Source organism: Lipotes vexillifer, unplaced genomic scaffold (assembly GCF_000442215.2).
Source record: "Lipotes vexillifer unplaced genomic scaffold, Lipotes_vexillifer_v1.1 scaffold384, whole genome shotgun sequence".
Taxonomy (NCBI): Eukaryota; Metazoa; Chordata; class Mammalia; order Artiodactyla; family Lipotidae; genus Lipotes; species Lipotes vexillifer.
In genome coordinates this window covers 1,278,432-1,299,247 of record NW_006793498.1, presented here as the reverse complement: position 1 = coordinate 1,299,247, position 20,816 = coordinate 1,278,432, and the positions used below count along the sequence as shown (strand labels likewise).

Here is a 20,816-nt window from a genome sequence, read left to right as displayed (position 1 = left end):
CGCGGAGGCGGCGCGGCGGCGCGGGCGGCCCTCCCTCCGCCCCCCTGGCCCGCGGCCCGCGGCCCGCGGTGAGCCGCGCCGCTGACGGCGGCGCTGGGGGGTGGGTTGCGGAGCCCTCTGGAGCGGATCGCCGAGCGGCCGCGGCGCCTTCGGTGTTGGCCGCCGGGCAGCCGCCAAACTTGAACGCTCCTCTGAAGAGAGTTTCCCCCGCTCCTGTTGGGGTTAAAACCTCGAAAACCCGCCCTTGTGTATTTGATCCTGTTTGGCTGGTGCCAGTACCTGGCCGTTCCTCCAGCCGGCGGAGTTAACCACCTGTTCAGTCGGGGGGTGGACTCCGGGCTGCAGTCCTCTCCCTGTTTAACAGCCTGGATCTTTGAACTTCTGACACGGCTGTGGAAGAACGTCATGCGTTAGGTAAAGAAAATGAACACGTAATTTAGCCCTAAAATCGGGGACAGAACGTAGGCGGCTTTAATGAATGTAGTCGTTAGTCGTTCTTTTATTAAACTGTTAACGTTAAAAGCCTTGGGATAGTTTTCTCTCGGGGGAAGGGGGGTAATGGATAGTGGGGTGCTAGGAATCATAAATACGGGATTTTCTTGTGTGAAATTTCATGTAAGTTCCTTTGGACACCTTCGTGTCTGACCATCTATTAACAAAGAATACCAGGCTGACAAGATTGTTTTTTTTTAACTGTATAATCCTCATGTATGTGTAGACTGTAGGCTCTTAAAACTGAGCGGCATAATTATTTTGCTTTTTCCCGTGGTCTGTGTTTTTAGCTCTTGGAAGCAAAATTGGTGTGTGTTTTTCTGTATTATAAGAATGAAATAACAAAAGTTGAACTGTTACTATAATGTTTTATCACAATGATAGTACCAGCACCAGTGCTAAACATATGCCACCCGGGAGTTGGAGCCGTATGTTAGGCAGAAACTAATTGAGTTTTGTGGCTATGATCTTGTATTTGGGTAAATATTTAGTTTTTGTGTATTTGCTAAATCTGTAGTTCTTGCCATCGTGTAAGTTTTTAAATCACCTAAAAATAGTCCAGAGAAATGAGTCCCCTGCCTGTTTGATATTTTCTTGGTTGGTTTGACTTTTCTCAAGTAATGAGATAAAAGTGCCCACTGAGACAGATGGTGGACTTAAAACAGTGATAAAAAGGATTTTACACATCTTTGATAATATAGAACCTAAAATTTTGCTTTCAGCTTCTTAGCCCGCTGATAATTGTTGCTATCACCACTTATACCAGTTATTGGGAAGAAGGGATGATGACTTGACAGGAAAAAGATTTTGTTAAAATTTTTATAAATAGTTTTATGTTTAAGAATTTTAGCACTATCACAAATTTTATGAAATTTTCTTCTTTCCCTTCATAGAACACCTCTCAGTTTTCTTGTGTAGGTTAACTGAAAATTTTTTATCTCAAGCTGGCTGCTTTTAACCACCTGTATGCTTCTGAATGAACTCCCCCTCTTTCCGTTTTGTCTGAACCCTCAAAAATCATTGACTGTTCAGGAAAAATAAACTTCTGGTTAACATTGGCTTCAATCAACATAATTATAAGGGTAATTTGCTTCTCCCAAATTAATCATATGATTCAAAAAAACAGATTTGGTGTCATCTATGTCATCACTTTCCCCCTTTGTATGACTAACTGAAAGCTGATTTATCATGCATTTAGTGATTACGTTTTAATTTTCAAAGTTCTACAGTATAATTTTGAGCATGGTTTATTACTAATTATGAAAAAATGTCTCCCTCTTCTCTGGCCAGCCAGGCAGAGGTCAGGATTGAGAGGTTATAAAACCCAGAAAAAAGAGAAGCGATGCATGATTAATAATTGTCATTGTCTTCTATAGCTTTACTTAGGTAAAGAGCATTTAATTTATAATTTGTTTTAGACTTATGGGTAATAATTATGTCTGTTTAAAAATATTTGTATTTTTTTTTAATGTGCATACATCCAAGGTTTGTGCATCCTCTATTTTGCCTATATTTTTAAGATATAATTTGATGAAGTAACCTAAAGGTTTTGTTTTCTTTTTCTTGTTCTTGGTACATTTTTCTATGAAAATGAGTCTAGGTGATATCTTTGAGCATGATGTAGCGATATGCATGTGATTTCTAATTTTATTAGCCAGGTAATCAAAAGATAAATAATTGGTTTTTTTCCCCTAGCAGTCTCTAGCAGACTTCAAATAAATTCACAATATTGTAAATCCAAAGGTTTAGAATACTGTGCATGCAATTCCATTGAGTCTTTTAGTGCTTCTTTTTATCACATTGGAAAAAGAAAAAGAAAAATGGCCCATATGGATATCAGTGTCGAGCTGCTTGCTTAAAAGAAATTAATGACCAGTAGTGTTGAAAAGGCAACTTTTTTTTTACCTGCATTGGGAGCTTTTATAATTTTCTTAATATTTTGGTCTCATTTTATTTCAGAGTGTTATGCTGTGGTCTCTTTAACCCTTGATCTTTATCTCTATCCTCCCACTATTGTAGTTTTGCTTATCTTTCACATATACTTTCTAAGTTTGCATTGTAGCCTATGGTCTTCCATCAAGTTCCTTTGTAGGTGTCTTCCTTTGATATTTCCAATCACTTATCACCCATTACCATTCCTCAGGCTGTTCTTTCTCCAAGGTAGAGAGATGTGCTTGGGATATGACATGTGCTCAGAGGACGATGAACTACTATTAGAGCGGGGATACAAAAGCAATAGGATGTGTTTCTTTCCTTCAAGTAGTTTACAGACTAGTTGGGGATACTAGACTAACACACAAGAAATCATTAGCAAAAATATGAGATGGCATTATTAAATTGTGTGGCAAGGACTGTAATTTGAAGGAAGGTAAGGCCATTGAGGGCTAGAATGATCCTGGAAGGCATTTAAAGGAAGTCAGACTTGAAGCTTAGGAAGGATTTAGATATCTAGCAAAAGGAAAGACTTTCCAAAAAAGATTGACAGCCAGAGCTGGAAGTAATAGCAAGGAGACCAGTCTGAGAGTGTATAAGGATAAGTATCAGGAGGAAGAAGGAAAGAAGGTTAAAGTCAAGATTTTGGCTAAGCCCTACAGCATGGTCAAGAGAGTAATAGGCAGGGCTGGACAAGTTTGGCTGTATCATTATGAACCCATCACTGAAAGAATGCTACATCTACTAAGTTATTTATATTAATAACTTAAGCTTTATGTATGAGGAATAGGTTATATGTTTTATATGTGTGTGTTTATTACACTTTAGATCAGGAATCAGCAGACTTTTTCTTTAGAGTGCCAGACAATATTTTAGGCCTTGTGGGCCACTTACTGTCTCTGTTGAATATCCTTTTTTGTTTGTTTTTTTTACAATCGCAGGATTTGGCCAGCGAGCCTGGTTTGCTGACTCTTGGCTAATAATTGGCTAGGTAACTGTCCATATAGCACATAATGTGAGCTGCCTTACATCATTTGTTTACATGGTTGTTTTATGTTTTGTTATGACTATCATTTATGTTTTTCTCCCTATATTATAGTAAGAATTAAGAGAACATGCAGAAATTAGTATTGTAATTGTTCTTTTGTGGCCAGACTTCTAGCAGCTGCCTAGACTAAGTCTCAGAACTCAGACATAAAAGAAGAAAAGCCTTTGAGCTAGGCCTTAGAGCAGTGAAAATAGCTACACCATGGAATTTATAATCTTGTATAAGGTTAAGTATATCAGTTGCCTATTCAGGTTGTACGTATTTTCAACTTCAACTGGCATTTTAGAAGCCTTGGCTAGGATGCTGGTGGCCTATAAGTGACAACTGGGGAGCAGGCAGTAGGAAACCTTGTTTTTAAAAGTAGTCTAGGTTGAGTTAGTGAAGAGACAAACAGTTGGACATCCCTCAATAACTCCAAGAGTCACTGTGTTATAGAATAGTCTAATAATTGATATTTACATTGATGAGTTTGAGTCATCAAGAAAAGATTGTATCATGTTTAGATTAAGGCAGAGAAAAAAGACCTAGAAATCTCTGAAAATATTTTCATTATGATTATTTAAAGATAAGTCACAGTGATTTAAAGGATAAGTATCAGTTATTTTGAAAATTCATTTACATAAATATCTCTTTGAAGTTGCTAAATTTATAGGTGTGTATTTCTAAAGCAATTCTATTTCCTTCACCTTGTGTTTCATGTACCATTACCAGGTAAATAGTGGTGCCTCAGGTTATGGTTGCATGAATAAATTCGCTAGGATTACTCTATATTTTGTATTATCAAGAAAGTAAGAATATAGCATAAGAGCATTCTTTGATTCAACAGGCATTAGTAAATACATTCTGTATATCAGAGATAGTATTAGGTGCTGGGAAAAGTAAAGATGTATATGATGGAGAACTGTCTGGTTAAAATCAGTGGTGTTTCTTTTTTTCCTCTTAAAAACATTAAAAGCAAACAAACCAGCAAAACCCCAAAACTTAAGTTAACTTTTGTCCTTTTGCCTATACTAGCATTTTCCATACTTTTTAAATGTATGTACTGTCTTAAGTTTTAAGGCAGTACAGACCTTTTGAACTAAATTTCAGCCTTCATGGATTGCTACCCAATAAAAGTTTGGCTTTTTAAATTTTGCTTTAAGAAGAAATTAACAATTCACTCTCCCACCCCCCCACCTTTTGTCAGTACTTGAAACAGCTTCATTATTCCAGCTGTTTCCGTTTCCTAGATAGGAGATAAAGTACCTTGGATCTTAGTTCCAACTTCACCCTTGTTAGCCGTATGATCTCAGATTCGTTTTTTTCAATCTTAGGTTCCCAATTCTTAAAATGGAGAATAATGTCTATCCTGATTTCCCCGCAGAAATATTGTGAGCAACCAAAGAGATATTGGAAACCATGACAGTATTAAAGTACCATATGTGTTTACATTAATGCTACTACATTGGAAGCAGTGCAGCCTTTTTTTAGCAAGACCAGAAATCATGAGTTCAAGTTTTATCCTCCAAACTTCTGTAAATATAGTATTCCAATAAATATTTAGTTTACTCAAAAGTTTTAACTGCCTTCTTGGCAAAGAGAATGCACATTTTAAAAGTTTTCTTTCCATTCTTATTAATCTTTCAGTGTGGTCAATATCCAGTGCCTCTGTTCTTCTTTGCAAGAGAATACTGATCTTCATTCCAAGGAAATTCAGCTAGTCTTTCCACAGTGGGATAAAAATATGCAAAAGTGAATTCCTTATAGTTTTCTTTTTTTCAAGTAGAAGACTATTTATCTATAGTAATAAGATCCACTTGAATTCTCATTGGAAACTTGATTATTTTTTTAAAAATCCCATATAGACTTGCCAGATATGTGGTGGTACTCTCATTTTACAGATGAAACTATTACTTCTGATTGACTTCCATCTCTCTTCCTCCTTCACTTCTTGAGATTGCTTATGTGCTAATTGTTAGAAAGACAGAGTAAGTACTTTGACATAAACCTTAGTGTAAAGGTTATCTAAATTTGATAAATTAGGTTGTGTTAATCAGCCTCTATCAGAAGTGTCTGAAAGTTACTGTTTTCTGTTTTCTTTCTTCAGAATCCACATTTTAATATATATTTGAACAGAATAATTTAAACAATTTAAGTGATTTCTTAGTGAAATCCAATTCCCCAGCAAGGAGAAAAAAAAAAATCTTCCTACTTCTCTGGGGGTTCTAAACAGGTGTTTAAGTACATTTTAAAGCACAGTTAAGACTTTTCTTTAAAAAGTAATTATATGCTTTCTTTTGCAGAAATAGATGTCATATACAACAACTATGTACTTATGTTGAGATCTAGCTTGAAGGAGTAGTCATTTCATTTACTTCAAAATCAGTTTCTCTTAAGATTGGCTTAAATAAAAATAAAAGTGAAAACATAATTTATAATTTCTGATTTCATTATGTTTACATTTTCTAGATTCTTTTGGTTTGCTTGTAACAGCCATTCTTTTTTTGTTTTCCAAAGATGTTTTTTTTTTTTAACTTTTATTTTATATTGGAGTATAGTTGAATAACAGTGTTGTATTAATTTCAGGTGTACAGCAGAGTGGTGATTCAGTTATACATATACATGTATCTACTCTTTTTCAAATTCTTTTCCCATTTGGGTTATTACAAAGTATTGAGCAGAGTTCCCTGTGCTATACATTCCTTGTTGGTGGTTATCTGTTTTAAATATAGCAGTGTGTACATGTCAATCCCAAACTCCCAGTCTATCCCCGCTCTTCCCCCCGTGGTAACCCTAAGTTCATTCTCTAAGACTGTGAGTCTTTTTCCTGACAGCCATTCTCAGTTACAGTTTCATTCTTAAGACTTGATTTTTTTCTATGTAGTATTTTAATTTGCAGTATATACTTTTTCCTTACATTTTAGTTAATGAAATGTACTTTTGTTTCTTCCGTGTTAGGACTAGCTATTTCCAATACTTCAGGTTAGTAGATAAATCATTATTCCTGAAATGTCATAGTATGCTAGCAATTTTATTTTTTTGTCGATTGCTTGAACCTGACCAAAACTGGTCTAATGTGTGTGATAGAGGAGACTTTGGATAAAATGTACAGGCAACTGTTCCTCTAGTTCATCTTCAGGCTGCTTCCAGACTAATATTTCAAAAATATGAATTTATTCAAATCATTGCTCAGTTTTAGAAGTTAAAACCACACTACAATCCCTGCTGCATCAATTATAATATCTTCTATCTCTATTTTAGAGTTTATACTCTGTTGGTATCCTGTGACTATATCTATTTCCCACCACTTCCCAACTTTGTCGTATAAAGAGCATATGTTTTACATTAGGCAGATAAAGGTTTGTTTGTTGGCTTCTTCCCTTACTGGCTGTATATAAACTTGAGCACATTGCTTTTACCTCAAGGAGCCTTACTTTCTTCACTTTAAAGAGGGGTAATATAGGATCTATCTACTAGAATTAGCTGCTATAGGGATTAAAAGAAAGAGCCCATTTAACATGGCAAGTAAAATACTTGCCATAGGATATTTTTATGTAGAACTTTGAAAGACATTTCTAATCATTGTTACCCAGGTATCTAAATTCTTCCTTTCACCATTCATTTATTTATTCATCTATCATTTGTTAAAAACCTTAAATGTCGTAGATACTTAGAATATGAATGTCACAAAAATGAATGTCATATTCCTTTTCCTCTAGCAATTCACACACTACGATGAGAGATAAAGACATGTAAACAAATACATATTTTAAAATAATTAAAAGTAAATAAAGTACCTCTTGTCTTTCATCCCTTGTGTGAATCCCTCCTGTAGTTTAGTACTGAACTGCCATAGGTTTCCATAATATGCTCATAATATGACTTTGTATATAACATACTGTATCATATATATGTTTTTACTTGCCTGTCTCATCTATTAGACTATGAACTCCTCGATTTTGAGCAATACTTCTTGGGTCGGCAGGGGTTTTTTGGGGGGGTTTTTTGGTTTTTTTTTTTCTGTAAAGGAGCAGATAGCAAATATTTTAAGCTTTGTGGCCATATGGACTCTGTTGCAACTACTTAACTGTGGTGTAGGAGCATAAAAATAACCATAGATAATTACAAACATTGGGTATAACTGTGTTCCAATAAAACTTTATTTATAAAAGCAGGCAGGAGGCCAGATTCAGTGCACGGGTCTTAGTTTGCTGACTCCTGCAATGCCGCATACCTTACGGCTGGCAGATATGAGGCACTCAGTAAATGATAATAATTAACATATATTAAATACTTTCTATGTTCTGTGTACTATTCTAAACAACTTTTCACGTATCAGTTTACTTAATCCTTAAAACAACTCTCTGAGGTAGCTATTATTGTCATCATTTGAAAGATTAGGAGACTGAAGCACAGAGAAGTTAAATAACACACCTAAAATCATACAACTAGTTAAGTGAAAGATTTGGGGTTTGAACCCAGGCATTCTGACTCCAGAGCCTGGCTTTGAATTATTAAATCATACCAGTTCTGATACGTTAAATCCCAGGAGTATAATATTGATTCAGCATTAGGAAGCATATTAATGTAATTCACTATACTAATAGGTTAAAGGGGAAAACTGTATGTTTATATCTCTTTGGTGCTAAAAAAAAAATCATTTTCTAAAATTCAGTTATCCCTGACAACTCTTCATCAACAAGAAATAATCTTATAAAGTGTCTCTACCAGAAACCTGTATTAAATGTCATAATGAAATGTTAGAAGTACTTTCATTAAAAGATAGGAACGTTGGTCAAAGTCTTAGTGTGTTAAGAAACAAGAAAAATAATTAACCTCAAAGTAATGGGGATTGGGAGTGAGGTGGAATATATCACTGTTACTAGTTGCAGTTGATATGATTATCTACTTAGACAAGACAGGCAACAGAAAATGATTTGAGTCAAAAAGAGATTTCAGTAAACCCACTGGCTATGAGATAAATTTAGAAGATTCATTAGCTTTCTTATACACTAGCAATAAGCAACTATGAAAAACAGTAAGAAAAGTAGAAGCCTAAATTATAAAATACTTGAGAAATTTTTAAAATATGCAGCACCATCTGAAGAAAACTACAAGAAATCTGAATGGATGGAGGAATAGTATATTCCTGAATGTGAGAACTTAATACTATAAAATTGGCAGTTCTCACCAAATTAATACAGTCAGTGTAATCCTAATTAGAAATCCAACAGGATTTTTAAAATGAAATTTGACAAACTGATGTTTCAAGTTTTGAGAAGGAAAAATGCACAAGAATGGCCAGATAAATTTCAAAAAGAAGCATAACAAAGGGGAACTTACCCATCAAAGATTAAAACATACTGTACAATTATAATTATTAAAATAATAAGAATTTGGAGTAGGAATGAGCATGTTGATCAAAGGAACAGAATAAGGAATTCAGGAGGAGCTCCATGGTTACAGAAGAATTTATTGTATGATTAACAAGTGAGTAATGGAAGAGCTAGTCTATAAGTGATGGGGGACAATTGGCTGTCCAGTTGAGGTAAGAATAATTAGGTACTCACTTTGTGGCACTCTCAAAACTAAGTTCCAGTTGGACTAAATATAAGTAAAAAAAATAAAATGGCAAAAATTTTGGAAGACGTGAATGTAAAAAAAGTGTCAGTGTAGTGAAAGCCTTTTCAAATAAGACGTCAAACTTAGATGCCATTTAAAAAGGCAAGCAGTAGATTGGGATAAAATATTTGACATGTAGTAGACAAAGTTAATATTCAGAGTATATGAGGTGTGCCTACAAATTAACCAAGTCAACCTGGTAGAAAATGAGAAAGAATGTACAGAAATTCATAGAAGTAGAAATATAGCCTATAAAGTTTTGAAGAGATGCTCAAACATACCAGTAGTAAGAGACTGAAAACATTGAGATATGATTTTTTTTTAAATCTTTGCTAATAAAATTGGCAAAAATTGGAAAACCTTAGTAGGTGTCAAATTGGAAAGTAGGCACTCATAAACTATTGAACAGAGTATAAACAGCTTCATCTTTTTAGGGTAAAGGTTTAGCTGTATCTGTCAAATTTTTTTTAATTATTTATTTTTGGCTGCATTGGGTCTTTGCGGCTGTGCGTGGGCTTTCTCTAGTTGCTGAGAGCGGGGGCTACTCTTGGTTGCAGTGCGTGGGCTTCTCATTGCAGTGGCTTCTCTTGTTGCAGAGCACCTCTAGGCGCGTGGGCTCTAGAGCACAGGCTCAGTAGTTGTGGCACATGGCCTTAGTTGCTCCGCGGCATGTGGGATCTTCCTGGACCAGGGATTGAACCCGTGTCCCCTGCATTGGCAGGCGGATTCTTAACCACTGTACCACCAGGGAAGTCCCTGTTTCTGTCAATTTTGAAAATGCATACTTCTAAGCCAGAAGTTTCATTTCTGTGTATCTATAATACAGAAATACTATCATAGGGTCATAGAGAATATTACATGATTGTTCCTTGTGGAGAGAGAAATATATGAAGAAAAATGAAAGCATTTTGTGTTCATCATTAGAATAAATTATAGTATGCCCTCATGGTAGAATATTAGACAGCCATGAAAAAGAATGAAGTAGCTACAGATGTACTTCTTTAGGAAATTCTTAAGATATTTCACATGAAAAAAGAAGACACTGACCGTTACATGCAATTTTATTTAAGCCACTCCCCTATACCTCATACATACATAAGTGCAGAGCAAACATCTGAAAGGGTACATTCCACAGTGGTTGCTCTGGAAATGGGAGTTGGAATGGGGCAGGAGTTAAAAATAATGTCTGTACATATGTTTTTAAGTGTAAAACATGCAAATTCCGTGATGTAACAAATAATAAAAGAAAAGATGGTTTGGATTTGGTGATTGTGACTAGTCCTTGTTAGAACCATACCTTCCAGTTGGCTGGTCTTGATTTATGTCTGTTTCCCTGTGTGATTTTTAACAGCACATCCTTTCACTCAAAGCCTTCCCAGTTAGTGTCTGAAATCATTGGTGCTTTTAAAGAGAGTGATTTCAGTTTAGTGTTGGGTCTGAAGCTGTGTTACAGCAGGTTAAAGAAGTGAGAATTGTAGGCTAGTGATTCTCAACCTTTATATAACCACATCTGCCAACCAGGACAATTTTAGTATACTTTATGAATTTCTATTATAAAAGCAATTTTCTTTTCCAAATATAAAATTATAATTTTGAATATAGTTGTTTTCAAGTCTCATATGCCTGGATATTTTGATCTCCCCTTTTAATATTAGAACCTAATATTGTAGGAAGGTTGGTAGTAAATTTCAGGAGAGATGTTAGCTTAAACTGAAGACAAAGTAAAGAAAAGGAAGATTTTTTAAACATAAGATGAGGAAAGATTAGCATATTTAGGCAATAATTTTTAGCTCAGCCATAGTTGTAGATTTATAAACAAAGAATATGGTTATCTCAGAAAGAACAACATTAAAATACTGGGTTCTACAGACAGATCTTACTTCTCATGGAAAATACAGAAATATTTCTTGATTTTCTTATTATATCTTATGATAAAATTCTCTATTGGGGAGAAACTAATGAAGGAAACATGTTAAATATGGTGAAGTTAGTAATACAGCTTTTACAGAGGAATTCAAACCTTTTGGTTGTAAACCTAGATGCTAAGGTGTTACTTTGTTCAGAAAATATTCAGAAGCTGCTGTTTTTTGGTCTTAAACCCAAAGTGATACTGATAGACATAACCAAGAATCTGAAATTCTGAAAAAGCAAAGTGAATAATCTAAATATATAAGCTAGTATTTTACAAAAGGGCAATAAAATATTTGTAGATGAAAATAGAATTGTCCCAGATGTAATTACGTTGTGCTCTAAAGGTAACCCAAGTGCTCTGAAAATAGCACTAGACAGCTAGGAGCTGTAAGGTGGGATTTAAGAAGTACAGTTGTCACTCAACATCTGCAGAGGATTGGTTCCAGGACCCCCGCAGATGCTCAGGTCTCTTATATTAAATGATGTAGTACAGTAGAGTCGAATATCCGCACGATCCACACCTACAGATACGGAGGGCTGACTGTACTTAAAAAAAAAATCTATTCGTCTTATTTATGTGCACATTATCTGTCTTTTAACAGATTGGGGTTGATTTCTTGGAAGAATTCCTGCTCTCTTTTCCCATAGTTTCCTGAGTGGAAGTATCTTTGTGATGTCTTTTTCATGAAGATTGCGTATGAAGTCTTATTTTAATCAGGTTTCCATGTTAGTATTAAGGTGTGATTTCTTAGTGGGGGGGCTGGAGCTGTATCTCCTGACTGCTTATTAAATTAAGTTATATTTAGTATATCTGACTAAGGAGAATAATGGCAATGGCCCTCAAACTCCCAACCCTTATTTTACACCTCTGTTCAATTAAGAGGGTTAAAAGACTGAGGCCCACCCATCCTACCCACTTTCACCTTTCCTTTCCAGTGAACAAGGAATTGGAGAAGAGTAAGATAAATAAGTTATGGTGAATACGTTGCTGACAATCTATATAAATTGCCATTTACGGTTTAAGAAAATGAGTATATATATTTGATTTTATTAGATTAAACCATATGAAATTGTTATTTTAATGTTTCTGACCTTAAGTGGCAATTTCATGTGGTTCAACCTATTATATTACAGAACCATGCCCTATAATCACTGCTCTCTATATAAAAATATGTTGTTGCACTTAGAAAATATGTTGTGGCTTCCCTGGTGGCGCAGTGGTTGAGAGTCCGCCTGCCGATGCAGGGGACACGGGTTCGTGCCCCGGTCCGGGAAGATCCCACATGCCGCGGAGCGGCTGGGCCCGTGAGCCATGGCCGCTGAGCCTGCGCGTCCGGAGGCTGTGCTCCGCAAAGGGAGAGGCCACAACAGTGAGAGGCCCGCGTACAGCAAAAAAAAAAAAAAGAGAGAGAGAGAGAGAAAATATGTTGTAAGTTATTTAATATAAATTCATAAGCAGCACATTGCTCATGAAATGTCACCATATAAGCCAGATTGGCAAGTTTATGAATATATCTACTTTAGCAACAAGGGTAAAGTGATAAGCCAAAAATATTGTTAACATATGCACCATTGGACTATAGGGTTAATCAATCAGCCATCTCCGAAAACTAAATTAAATATGAGAATGATAAGATAAACATGTAGTAATTGCTAAATAAAAGCTATTAGATTTAAAACCATGACCAATTGAAGACACTGCAAAAGCCAGAACTAATTGGAGAGAGCACTGATAATAGATAAACAGATAACAAAGTATCCTTCCCCTAAATTGTGGTAATTCTGTCTGTGTTGCATGGCAGCCAGATGTCTTAGTAGAATCCTGAATCAGAGGCCCAACTAATCTCCAGAAACATATTAATTTTAGTTTATAGATAACACATTTTTTTAGTAAATAAGAACTCACTCTGTAAGTTGCTGGTAAGTAATACTTAGTCTTATGCAGAAATCTAAGAAAGTGCGTGTCATTTTCCCAAAATATCTGTAAAGAGAATATTGATTTTTCTTTCAGTTAAGGGTATATCAAGAGCACACTGGCTTCCATTGGTGAACCCAGACCATACTTTTTAAAAAAATTTTGCTTTTAAAGCATTGCCATTTGTGTTCTACCTGTGATAAATTCATTTACCTTTCTATTGCCCATTGCGTACATTAAAAATTAAGAGTAGTGAATTCAGTTCCCTGTCAAGATGGAGTAAAAAGGACTAAACTTACTCTTCTGTCTGAAACAACTAAAAAAAAAAAAAACTAGAAAAAAGAACACATGAAACAGTAGCACTCAAGATGTTAAATATCATGCAGCGGAAGAGGGGGAACATGAGCCCTAAGATTGGCTCTGCTTATTGCCTGGAGAAAGTTCCCAGGACACAGGGAGGGGTGTCCCAAGTAGGTCCCATCTCCCTGAGTTGAGATGAAGCTGGCAGTCCAAAGAGGATACAGTGTACAGATCCAAGTACCAGAGAAGAGAGCACTAAACATAAAAAGGACCTCAGTGATCTGAAGAAGGTCCCCCTTGAGTATTTAGCACAGTACTATAAGTGCATACCTGTGAGGAAACTACCCAGGGCTAGAGAAAGAGTCACCTAAAAGGATTATATATTAAATAAAACAGTGTCCAAGCTTATACGAGGCCAGAAATAGTGCCTGTTCCCACCAGCCAGAGTAGAAAGCCTCATAATTCTCAGGGCACTTGGTAGAGTACTCTGGAGGGTCTTGGCTCAGTGGTGGGGAAAAATTAACCCTAGACTAAATGTAGCTGTGTTCCTGCCTAACGCAAGAATATAACTTTGTTCTTGCCTAAAGCAAGACCCCAAAGGATCAAACTGTTTCCAAGTCACTTAGCCACATCTCATAGCAAAGCTCAAGAATAGTTATAGGAATACAGAAATATCCAGCAGCCAAGAAGGGAAAATTTACAGTGACTGACATTCAGTCAAAACTAGTAAGCTTGCAAAGAAGCAGAATAATACAAACCACAGTGAGGAGAAAAATCAGCCACTTGAAACTGGCCGCAAAATGACATTGATGATGAATTAATAGTCAGGAACATTAAAACAGTTACATTTGTATTCAGTATGTTGGAGAAGCTAGAGGAAAGATTGAACATGTTATGTAGAAGTATCTTCTAGATTATAATTACAGTGTCAGAGACAAGATACATTAGATGGGATTAATGGCATGTTAGACATTGCCAAAGAAAAGATTATTGGATGTGAAGACATAGCAATAGAAACTGTCGAAAATGATACATACAGAGAAAAGAGAATTGTTTAAAAAGGTGAACTGAAAAAATATTTGAAGAAATAGTGGCCAAAATTTTTCTGAATTTGATAAAGACTATAAACTAAGAAGCATGATAAGCACAAGAAAGATAAATGCCTCCAAGGAACATCATAATTAAATCACTTTAAAACAAAGAGGAAAAAATCTAAAGCAGCCAACATTAATACAAGACAAAGATAAAAGTAATAGATTGCTCATCAGGAGCAATGTAAATTAGAAGGTAATGTAGCAATATCTTTAAAACACTAAAAGAAAAACGTGTCAACGTAGGATTCTTTACCCAACAAAAATATCTTTCAAAAGCAAAGTAATGACTTTTCAAACATGCAGCAGCTGAAATAGTTTTACCTTCAGTCCTGTACTAAATGACATGTTAAATGGAGTCCTTCAAGCAGAGGAAAATTAAACCATATGGATACCTGGGCGTGAGGAAATGATAACTACATGGGTAAATATATAAGATTTTAGAACTATTATTATTTAGGTAATTTCAAAGGACAGTTGACTGTTTAACATGATAATGATAATGACTGTGGAGTTTATAACATATGTAAAAGTAAAATATATGATGATAATAGCACAAGGAAGGGGAGAAAGGGCAGATATATTGTTGTTAAGGTTCTGATGCTTACACATGAAGTAGTAAGTTAAACTGTGATAAGTTAGACTGTGAAACATTAGACTGTGATAAGTTAAAGATGCATATTATAAACCCTAAAGCAACCACTAAAGTAATAAAGGATTATAGTCTATAAAGCCAATGGGGATATAAAACGATACAATAAGAAATAATCGAAGACAAAGCAGATAAAGAGGAAAAGGGGAATGAAGAACACATGGGACAAATAGAAAACAAATAGCAAGATGGTAGATTTAAACCCAGTTATATCAATAATCACTCATAAACGATCTAAACACTATAATTAAAAGACAGATCATTGGATTCAATTTTTTAAAAATCAATACCCAAGTATATGACACCCACAAGAAACTCACTTTAAATATAAAGACACACATACGTTAAAAATAAAAGGTTGGAACATATACCATGCTAACACTATCCAAAAGAAAGCTGGAATGACTGTATTAGATCAGAAGTTAGATTTCAGAGCAAAGATTACCAGGGACAGAAGGGTCATTTTGTAATAATAAAGGGATTAATTCATGAAGAAGACGCAATCCTAAATTTTTATACATGATAAAACTGCAAAGAGAAATATACAAATAAGAAATTTAGCAGAGGTTCTAATACCCGTCTCTCAACAATTGTTAGAGCAGATAGAATGTAAAACCTAAAGCTTTAGTAAGAAATTTCTTGAATAAAACTTAGGAGAAAATCTTTGTGACCTTTGATTTGACAAGAATCTCATAGATAGAACTCCAAAAGCACCATCCATAAAGTAACAAATTAATCTCTTGGATTTGTCATAATTAAAACTTCTCCTCAAAAGACATTGGTAGGAGAGTGCAGAGACAAGCCATAGACTGGGAGAAAATATTTGCCAATCACTTAACTTGATAAAGGACTAGTAACCCAAGTATATTAAAGCGCTATCAAAACTGAGTAATAAGAAAAAACAATCCAGTAACAAAATGAGCAAAAGTATTGACCAGATGCTTAACCAAAAAGCTATACAGAGGGCAAATAAGCACGTGAAAACGTGTTAACATCATTAGTCATTATGGAAATGCAAAGCCTGGGATTTTAAATAGATAGTAGGAAAATTTGGGAGGTGATGGGTAGGTTAATTATCTTGATCATAGTAGTGGTTTCATCAGTGTATTAATGTGTCAGAATTCGTCAAGTTGTATACTTTAAATGTGTTATTTAATATGTGTCAGTTGGGCTTCCCTGGTGGCGCAGTGGTTGAGAGTCCGCCTGCCAATGCAGGGGACACGGGTTCGTGCCCTGGTCTCGGAAGATCCCACATGCCGAGGAGCGGCTAGGCTCGTGAGCCATGGCCACTGAGCCTGCACGTCCAGAGCCTGTGCTCTGCAACGGGAGAGACCACAACAGTGAGAGGCCCGTGTACAGCAAAAAAAAAAAAAAAAGTGTCAGTTATACCAAAATAAAGCTATTTTTTAAATCTATAGTAGTTAGCACATTATATGTGCTTGATGCCATTTCCTAGGATCATTTGAGTGTGTGTGTGTGTGTGTGTGTGTGTGTGTGTGTGTGTTTTAACCTGTAGGAAATAGCAGTTTCAATCTGAGAGAAAAATTGATTTGGCTCATAGGCTATTGATTTGGCTGAAATATCCAAAGGCAACTTTAAAGGCCTCATTAAACTTGATTACTTACAAATACTTTCTTCTCCTTAAGGAAACTACTTTTATCTGTTTCTAGTTGAAGAACAAGAATGTATTCACATCTGGGTTGGGCCCTTCAAGGATGAAGTATTCTTTACATTGTTATCACCCTGACTCCTTCATTATCAGTTAATACTTAGTGAAAATTAGTTTTACATCTATAATCTGTATGGTCATGGGACTAGCAGCATCAGCTTAACCTGGGAACTTATTAGAAATGTGAATTGTTGAGCCCTATCCCACACCTATTGTAACAGACTAGGTGTAGAGCCCAACAGTCTGTTTTAATAAACCCTGCAGGTGATTCTGAGACATGCCAAAGTTTGAAAGCTATGGTCTTAGAGCAGCAGTGGGACTTCAGATACTTAGGTACTGATAGTAGTAGAATTCATTTCAAGAAATCTCACAGGATGGCATACTTAAGATTTATGTATTTCATTATATGTAAATTTTGCCTTCAAAAAAGAGTTAAATACTGAATAGTAGTTACTGAAACATGCCTGAGGTGTTTAGGGGTAAAGTATACTGATGTCTACAACTTTGAAATGCATTTTTTTAAATTAATTTATTTATTTTTGACTGCATTGGGTCTTTGTTGCTGTGCGTGGGCTTTCTCTAGTTGTGAGTGGGGGCTACTCTTCGTTGTGCGCGGGCTTCTCGTGGTGGCTTCTGTTGTTGTGGAGCATGGGCTCGAAGCGTGAGGGCTTCACTAGTTGTGGCACGTGGGCTCAGTAGTTGTGGCTCACGGGCTCTAGAGCACAGGCTCAGTAGTTGCGGCATGCAGGCTTAGTTGCTCTGCGGCATGTGGGATCTTCCTGGATCAGGTCTCGAACCTGTGACCCCTGCGTTGGCAGACAGATTCTTAACCACTGCGCCACCAGGGAAGTCCTATTTCATTTTATTTTTAATATTTATTTTATTTATTTTTAAAATTATTTTTGGCTGTGTGGAGTCTTCATTGCAGCACTCGGGGTCTTTGTTGTGGTGCCGGGCTTCTCTCTAGTTGTGGCTCGCGGGGTCCAGAGCACATGGGCTCTGTAGTTTGCGGCACTCGGGGTCTCTCGTTGAGGTGCGAGAGCTCAGTAGTTGTGGCACGCAGGCTTAATTGCCCCGCGGCATGTGGGATCTTAGTTACCCGACCAGGGATCGAACCCATGTCCCCTGCATTGGAAGGCAGATTCTTTACCACTGGACCACCAGGGAAGTCGCAGATTCTATATGAATTTTAGAATGAATTTTTCTATTTCTGAAAAAAATGCCATTGAGATTTTGATGGGGATTGTATTCAATCTGTAGATTGCTTTGGGTATCATAGAATCATAACAATATTAAGTCTTCCAAGTATGAACACAGGATGTCTTTCCATTTATTTGTGTCCTCTTTAATTTCTTTTAGCAATATTTCATGGATTTCAGTATACAAATCTTTGTTTTCTTTGGTTAGATTTATTCCTAAGTATTTTATTCTTTTTAATGCTATTGTAAATGGAACAGATTTCAGATCGTTTCAGTTGGTGTATAGAAATGCAACTGATTTTTGTGCATTTTGTATCATGCATTTTTAGTGAATTTATTAGTTCTAATAGTTTTTTAAAACCTTTAGGGTTTTCTACATGTAAGATCCTGTCATCTGTGAACAAAGATAGTTTTACTTATTTATTCCCAGTTTGTGTGCCTTTTATTTCTTTTTCATGCTTAATTGCTCTGCCTATGTCTAATGTCTAATACTGTGTCTATTACTATGTCTAATACTGTGAATATATGTGGTGAGAGTGGGCATTCTAGCCTTGTTCCCGATTAGAGGAAAAGCTTTCAGTCTTTCACCATTGAGTATGGTGTTAGCTGTGGGCTTTTCATATGTGGCATTTATTATGTTGAAGTAGTTTCCTTCTATTCCTAGTTTGTTAAGTGTTTTTATCATGAAAGGATGTTGAATCTTGTCAGATGCTTTTTCTGCATCAGTTGGGATGATCATGTGTTCATTTTACCTTTAAAAAATTTTATTGAAGTATATGCAGAGAAGTACATACTTAGTGTACAGTTCAGTTTATAATACACTAGTAGTTACCACACAACAGCCTCCCAGGTCAAGATGTAGAACAGTACCAGCACCCAAAAAATTGCCTTCATGCCCCTCCCAGTCCCCATCCTTTCTTCCTTTCCAAAGGCAATCACTGCATGATTTTTAATACCACAGACAAGTTTTATTGGTTTTTAAACTTTCTGTAAAGTTGTGCAGTTTGTACTCTTCTGTGTGTTTTTCACTCACATTGTATTTGTGAAATTTATTTGTATTGTTCTCTATAGTACTACTTCATTAATTTTCATTGCTGTATAGTAGTCCATTGGGTGAATCAGATACAGTTTACCATTTACTGTTGAGGGACATTTAGCTTATTTACAACTTGGGGCTATTAAAGAATAATGCTGCTATACATTATAATAATGCTGCTATACATCCCTTCTCATACTTATCTTTTGGTGTGCATGTGCATGCATTTCTTTTTGGTATATACCAGGAGTCTAATAGCTGGATCATAACGGGGTCATAGAATATTTATATGTTCAATTTTGGTAGGTAGTATCACACTGGTTTCCAAAGTGATTTTATGAGTTTTCATTCACATTCCATATGAGTGTGCTAGTTGCTCTGTAGCCTCACTAATACTTGATATTGTCAGTCTTTTCCATTTTTACTATCCTAGTATATGGTGGTATTTCATTATGATTTTAATTAGCTTTTTCCTAATAAATAATGAACTTGAGAATCTTCTCATATGTTTATTGGTCTCTTGAATTTCCGCTTTTGTGAAGAGCACATTCAAGTCTCATCTCATTTTTCTGTTTTTTAAAAACTCAATTTATAGGAGGCCTGTATATATACAAAATATGTCCTCTTTTCCAGTTATATGCGTTGTAAATATTTTTCAGTCTCTGGCTTGCATTTTCACTCTCTTAAAGATTTTTAAAATGAATCGTAGTTCTTAATTTTCATGAAGTTCAATGTGTCATTCTTTTCCTTTATGATTTAAGAAACATAATTTATACCCTGTTTAAAAAATCTTTCTCTGTGTCACAGTTATGAAGATATTCTTTTGTGTTATCTGTAGAAGCTTTTTTGTCTTACTTTTTGCATTCAGATATGCATACAGTCTACTTGGCATCAATTTTTTAAACATTGTTTAATTTGACATTAGTTAGAATTCTGACTAACAGAAAATTTGCAAGAATAGTACAAAGATATCCAGCTATTCTTCACACGGACTCCCCAAATGTTAGTATTTTATTGTATTATTACCACATAGATGGTCAAATATTGGTATATAGATATAGATATAAACAGATATGCTGGAGTCATCTTGCATGTATACTTGTATACAAAAGTTGATTGCTAAAAATTCAGGCATTTTCAGGTTGATTTTTAAACCATGATGGCTTGAAATGGGGCACGGAGGAATATGTATTCCATGGAAATTAGCAGATGGAACAAATCACTTCTCCCCTTTTTTGCATATATCAAATATTATATTATTAAAAACAAGCAAAAATAGATGCATAACTTAAAACAAGTGGGTATTTGTGGTCACAAGATAAGATAAGAACATAGGGACTTAGTAGTAACAAAATTAGAAGAAATTGATTGAAAGAAGAAGCTGACAGTGTTCTCTATGCAGGAATGAAAGGAATTTTTAGGTTTCTAAATGCATCATTTTAGTTGCATGACTGAAGTTTCCAATTTGCAAGCTGAAAAAATACCAGCTACTTTGCATGTAGTGTGATGAATATGGCCATAAAAGAAGGCAGTTCATAAATGAAACGATGTTATAGCTTTGAAGAGAGTAAAATCAGAGATAACATCTTAAATGGAATGATAATATTAAAACACAGCATATGCCTTCAGATACATTGTATACCACTGGAATTAACTGGAGATTCAGAAGAAATTTCTATTTTTATTTGTAAAGCTTCCAGTCCACCTCTTGAAACCAAATTATGGTTTTATCTTCAGCATTACATTCTAAAATTTTTGTAATAATGGTGGCTTGCAATTTTAACTAAGCATATTAAATAAAATATTAGGATACAATGACAAAATAAAAATTCTCAGTGGTTGTTATTTTTTTAATTTATTAATTTTAAAAGGTAAATTACTTATAAACTTTCTCTGGTTAATCCTGAGTTAGCTTCCTAAAATGTTTCTTCTTGAACTAAATCTTATGACATGCAAGAGGGAAAATACAT

General features: G+C 35.4%; 1 protein-coding gene across 2 annotated transcripts in view; it reads left to right on the top strand.

Moving 5' to 3' along the window:
- FNDC3A (fibronectin type III domain containing 3A) overlaps positions 1–20,816 on the top strand; it is a 169,223-nt gene that overhangs the window by 415 nt on the left and 147,992 nt on the right. The window contains exon 1 of one of the 2 annotated variants that reach the window (XM_007466429.1): positions 108–414. The exons of the other annotated variant lie outside the window; for it this stretch is intronic. The gene's annotated coding sequence lies outside the window, so the exon portion shown is untranslated. Of the gene's footprint in view, positions 1–107; positions 415–20,816 lie in introns of those variants that run through there. 2 annotated transcript variants of the gene reach the window in all.